Consider the following 6,772-nt stretch of genomic DNA (forward strand, 5'->3'; position numbering starts at 1 on the left):
GCGGAGGCGGTGTCAGCAGCGGCTACGGCATGGGCGGAGGCAGTGGCTACTCCTACAGCAGTGGTCTCAGCGTTGGAGGTGGCTTCAGTTCCAGCAGTGGCAGAGCAATAGGTGGTGGCCTCAGCTCCTCCGGGGGCAGCAATTCCACCGTCAAATTCAGCACCACCTCCTCCTCCGGCAGGAAGAGCTACAGGCCTTGAACACCTGCCACGGGCTCGTGGTCCCACAGCATCTCAGGCTCCCTCTCTGGCTTCACTGCCCTTTCCTCCAGTTGCTTCCTCTCTCCTGCTTCTTTCTTCTCTTACTCCTTGAGTTAGAACTGAAGTTGCTGAGTGCCCTCATGTCCTCTCTGCCACACCTGCTGCATCTGAGCTTCCATTGCTCACCATCGGAAGGTCCCTGTCTGGGTCCTACTCCAGAACAGGGCAATCCCCCTAGCTTTCCACTGGCCCAGTATGTCCCATCTCACAGGTGTTGTGTTCCTCCCTTGCAGTGATCATGAAAGCACAAGTGACTAGTTCTATGATGTACGGGGGTCTGTATCCCTGTGATGCTTCCTCTGCTCTTTGCTCAGTTGTATTGCTAATAAAGCAGATTTGTACTATAATGCGTGGTTTCACATTGCCTTGCTTTGTTACCAATGGTTCTTGCGGTTTTCATCGGGCAAATGCCTTTTCAGGAATGAAGCATACTCCCAATTGCCATGTGCGTCGCCCCCCTCCTTTAGAGAATTTGACAAACAGCAACTTAGCATCTGGTTGCTCAGGAGTCCTCCAAGAAGAGTTTGGCAATTGAAGCGGGAGGGATCAGGTCCATCATCATAGTAAAGTCTGTTTTCACTGCCCTTACCAGGTGCCAGCAGATTAGTTTCTCTGACTTGGTCTCTAACTGTCTACCTCCTCCTGCCCCAGTGGATACCCATACTCCCCAGAGAATCATATTACAGTCCAAGTAGATCAGGACATTGACTAGAGAGTAAGATATTTGATTTATACTGAGAAATGCCTCATGACCAAGAAACTTGCCTGACAACATGTATCAGGAATAATCTAAATATACATACTTCTGAAATGAAATTATGCTTCTAGCAATGTGTCCTGAGGAAATAGTACAAATGCAGAAAGCTGTACTTCATGATTGTCAATCCCAATAATCCTTTCGACAGGGAAAAATTGGAAACACTGGGCAAATTCAGGATCCAAAGACTCAGACACAAAGCACAGGTGTTGATTTTTTGAAGTGTGGAGTCAAAATAAGAATGGAAATGCGTTCTTCCTTACCACATAATCCTCTCACAGAGACTCAAAGAAGTAGGGTCCCTGCAGCTCCAAAGAGATAGCCCTGCATCCTCTCTCAGCTGTGCCCTGGCTTCCTTTGACTTTTACAAATGGGTAATGGAAAACTCAGGATACAGTGCAAGGTTGGTCTGTCAACATTTTCCTGAGGGCCAGTCACTTTTTCCAGTCTCTGTTCTGTCCATGTCCCTAATCCCAGGCTTTTTCTCTGGAGAATTCTGCCTTATACCATTAGGAATGAAAGTTCCCTTGTTAGGAGTCAAGGAGAAATGACTGATTCTACGAATGGGGTGGAATATATACATAAGATGATCCTGCAGCATCTTTCAGTGCCAAGAAGTAAAGAAATAATCAAAAAGACTCTGTAAGAGCTCCTAATAGACAAATTGGAAAAACTTGAGCCATAAATAAATAGATAAATAAATAATGTACTGGATTATAACCCAAATTATGAAATAATTATTCATGGTCCCCACTGACGTGAATAAGTGATTGACTAAATTGATTAATAAGGGATGATTGACAGCTCTTAGGCAGAAGAATTTCATTTAGTTACACAGGTGCTCCCCAATCAAGGAAGGAGTGAAGAACTGCTCCCCCCTAAGTGTGGGCTGTGCACAATGATTTCCTTGCAAAGAGCACAGTCTAAAAATGGGGGAAAAGAGTAACTTTACTGTCAAGAAATTAATCAAACACTTCCTCAGCCAGGTGATCAAGGGTAACACCGACAGTAGTAAGTCTGGTTCATAGCAAGTACCCTGGATATGATGCAATGAGAAGGGCACACGTCATCTCTGTGGTCTTCCTCCCAAACACCATAACTCCAGTCTATTCATGAGACAACATCAGACAAAGCCCAGTTGTGGACATCTGCAAAACACCTGGGCAGAGTTCCCCAAAACTTTCAAGGTCATTAAGACAAGGAAAACCTGACAAACCGTGTTAGCCAAGAAGGAGACACAATGACTAAATGGAAAGTGGTACCATGGATGATACCCTAGAAGAGAAAAAAGAATATTGGGCAAAAGGTAAGGAAATCCAAATGAAGTATAGATTAGTTAATAATAATATATTTATATTGTTTCCTTAATTGTGATAAATATAACTAACGTGAGGTATTAATAATAGGGGGAATGAATGTATATTGTATACAGACCTCTTTGTACTATCTTCACATTTTTTTGTAAATCTAAAACTATTCTGAAATTAAAAGTTTATTATGAAAAACGCTTAAAGTGTGGGGCTCAAAGTAACATCTGTATTTTTCACTAGACTAATTTTGTACACAAAATTATGAAACAAGTAAGGGAGAGAAAGAGACAGAATCACAAAGGAACACAAAGATGGTTGCAGGGCCACAGATACAGAGAAATCATTGAAGAACTAATGCTAAAACAATAATGTTCATCATCTCAAGCTAGCGTTAACTCTAGTAAACTGTCTTTCTTTTACGTTGTGTACTTTCTAAATTTTTTGATGTTGAACATGTGTCATTTCAGAAGAGAAAGTGTGTTCCCCACAATGTCATTGTATGACATCTGAGATTAAATGTGATTACACTTTTTGGTACTAAGGAAGGAAAGATTCAGTTTCTAGATTAAGGTCTCTGAGATTAAAACATTCAGATTGATTTCCTTTGCTCACTGAGGACTGAATAAGAGGAAACGTATTTCTTTTGCAACAGCAAAGACGTGTTTTTGAGTCAAGGAAGGACTCGGCAGTTCTGATGGTCCTTAGATACTGGATTTGACTCCTAAGGAGGCTAGCCAATTGCCTCCTCCTGTATGGAGCCCATGTACCTGGAAAATATAGGAAATACATTTTTAAAATAACAACCTCCAATAGAAAAACATTTTCCAGTTAGAGGCTGTATCCAAAGTTCACCTTACCTGAATCTTCTGTGATTCAGAATGATCACTTGTGAGCCATACCACGTGGATTCTAGCTGCATTGGCTAGAATCGCCAGTACAGCCCAGTGCATGGAATCCCAGCTCACGGTGGGGGCATGAGGTGCAGAACAGCCAGAAGAGGGAATGTTTCTACAGGTGCTGAGAGAAGGCTGCTCTTCTCTGCCCTGCTCCATGCTCCCAGAGTCATCCCTACAGAATCCCTTGCTAGCTAACTCTTCATTGTACTTGGCCTTGAGAAAAGCTGACAGTAGATCCCAGGATGGGAGGAGAAAAGGGTTGAGGAGTTCTTCTCTAACAGCAGCTGGATTCCTTTAACCATGAGTTTTGCTGGGCAGTGCCTTCTCCTCAATGCTCTTACTTCCTGGGCTCCAGGGGTGTCCCTTTAGCACTAGAAAGTGAATGGCAGAGGAAAATCATCCTCTTGAGGTCTGGGAGGCCGATCCCCTCAGATGTGCCATTTTCCCTAACATTCTTACTGTCCCCAACCTCCTCATGCACCTATAGAATCCCCTTCTTTAACCCCACTGCCATCTGTATCTGTACTCCCTCCCTTAAGAAACTCCTCTCCATCAAATGCAATAATGGAAGACCTTTCCTTCCTGCTTCCGTTTGAAACTGCAAGCGTAGAATTTATCTGGATTCTTATGAAGGTTTTCCTTCATCCCGCCTTTCTATCTCTCCATTCCTCTTGCCTAAACTGATTTTCTTCATAGCACTTTCAGGGTGTAGCCACAAAGAAATCAGAAACTGCATTTAATAGACCTCTTTTTGGTAATAGTATTTGTACTGTTATTTTGACACTATCATAGGTTTGTTGTAGGATAAAGCAAATAAGTAATATGTCATTCAGAGCTCAGCTTTTCAGAGTGAGTAAAATAAATACAGGTATAAAATCATCCTGTATTCTATTTAAATGGAAATATCAGTATAAACTTCTGATGTGAGTACTTTTTAATTATATTTTTACATTTTTCTTAGCTCTATCCATTGAAAAGTCTTCAAAGCAAGAATAACCCAGTAACAATGAACACCCATAGCATGCAAGTTTTAGCTTGTGAATATCATTTCTCAATAAAAGGTACCAGAGCTACTCACAAAAATGGCTGATTCCATGTCTGTTGCAAGATAAGTACAAGGTAGCCTTGAGACATCTCGTCCCTGTCAACAAGGGAGCTTTCAAAGTCCAATGCGTTTCTGTCAAAAGGACACAGAAGCCAATCTGAGGAGCTTCCATTGGCCTGAAATGGACAGTTTAAGCACCAGAAGGATTAATGCCTGCAATGGACTCAAACATATCAAATATATTTTTTGAACTGTGAATTTATAATTATACAAACCCCAAAAACCAAACAAACAAAAAATAACTTCCTTTATTACATTTGGAAATTGCTGGGGTCCCAACCCACTATTCTAAAATTGCAAAATAAAGAAAAAAAAGCACTTATTCTGCCTTTCCTGTATCAATTAACTACATATTAGGTTACCTAAAAAGGAAACAATGACAATTCCTTCCTTATAGATGACTCCCAGGTGATAAATGCAGAGGCAGGACGTTAAATTAATAAGTTACCAGTTTGCAACCCCTCATGAAATGTCAATCTGGGAATTGATCAATGAATATTAAAATATTACATGACAAATTTATTGGACACTTTTTCAGGGAGGGTTAAGACTGGAACTATAGATATACCTGGATCAGTCTTCACATCACTAAATTGAACAACTTGTGTTATATGCCTCATGATCTGATGCAACATGGGGCACACAGCACCAGCTGGGACATAATCTTGCCTGAAACAATGGAACTAAATCTAATCAACTCTAATATAACGAGTACCTAGGAAAAACCGGCGTTACAAGTTACGTGGCACCAACAGAAACAACGAGCCAAATCCAGAACGCAGACGTTCTAGAGAAAAAAAACAATTTCTCCACAAATCAGTGGTATATAAAAGAAAACAATGGAATCTATTACAGAATGAAAGAAGCTTAAGAGAACCAACAGTCCAATGCAATATGTGAATCTAGTTAGGCTGTTGCTTCAAGCAAACCAGCATAAAAAGACATCTTTGAGATTATCAGAGAAGTATGAACATAAATGAGTATTAGGTTTCATTAAGAAGTGACTGTTGCTCATGATCGATATAAAACTGTTGTACAGTTAGATTTAAAAGTCCTTAAGAACTTAGACATGCGTGCAAATATTGACAAGTGAAATGACTTAATGTCTTAATTTCCTTGAAGATACATCAACAGAAGTAGAAGATTTCAATATAAGAAGTAATGGAATTAGATGAGACATGCTGAGAAATATGGACAAGTGTTTAATCTGGGGGATTGGTACATGGTGGTTTACATACTATTCTCTTTCATTGTATCTGTTGGGCTTTCAATGATGCAAACTGTGATTAAGCAATAAAGGAGGTTCTTCCACTGAGGAGAACACAAATATATTTTGGGATTAAATTTCTGATTATGGTAAATATGATGGCTTGTAGAAAACTTTCAGGTGACTCTTATCATGGCTCAGGGAAGGGAGAGGCCCTGAGCACAATGATGTCTTCATTGAATCCAATAGTTTCCATGCAGCATGAGAAAGGAAAATTAATATTTTGAATTTCAATTATTGCTTAATATTTTAAATGCTATATGTATTTTAAATATAAATATATGAATGGGAGACTTCTGAATGTAGCCTAATGGAGGAAAGGGAGGCATTTCCCCTTCTCAGATATTATCTTAAAACAAACAAGGAGAACAAGAAATGTAAAAGTGATCTCCACACTCAATCCCCAAAAGGAAAACATCTTAAAGTCCTTCAATCAAAAAAAAATAAAAATAGAAAACTCTTCTCACAGAAAGAAAGAAATCAAACACAGTTATTGGGAAACTGAGAGAGAAGATGCCCTCAGTGCAGATCTCAGAAAATCCAGTGAAGAACACTCTTGAGAGCAAGCAAGTCAAAACTAAACAACGTGGTAACCACAGAGGGACAGCACACACAGTTAACCCTGAGGTTTTCCTACTGCCAGGCACTGCTGACTCATGTAACTCCTACTGTATGAATGTGAAGAACATGTCCTCGGGTGCAAATCCAAGAATCGCTGGTTTGCAACAGCCAGAAGTGGGTGTGTGTGTTCCAGGGAGGACCCATTTGCCATGAAGTTTCAAGACCCAGTGAAGGCAGGGTTGAGTAAGCGATCAGAGGCAAGGCCTATTGGCAACAGGTTGTCGGGGAAGCAAAGAAGACTGAGACTGAACTGCGAGCCATGCTGCAGCCATCTTCCTTGGCTTCGTCTAATTAAAATTAAAAGAATTATTCACACAGCCTGTGCCATAATGAGAATTCCTGTTAGCCTGGTTGCAGCCTGGCCCCTCCTCCCAGAATGCTGTCTGCAAAAGGCAGGTCCAGAAGGAGCTCGCCTCTTTCAAAGATGAGCCCTTGTTAGAAAGGAACAATTCCAGGCCCCACGAAGGATACTTTACATTGAAACAGAAAAACAAAAGTCACTTAGAAAACACTCCACAGAAAAAAGTGACAAAAATTATTACCGAAAGGGCAATGA

This window comes from Aethalodelphis obliquidens, unplaced genomic scaffold, assembly GCF_003676395.1.
Source record: "Aethalodelphis obliquidens isolate GAN/ISIS:26980383/991018 unplaced genomic scaffold, ASM367639v1 scaffold614, whole genome shotgun sequence".
NCBI classification, from domain to species: Eukaryota; Metazoa; Chordata; class Mammalia; order Artiodactyla; family Delphinidae; genus Aethalodelphis; species Aethalodelphis obliquidens.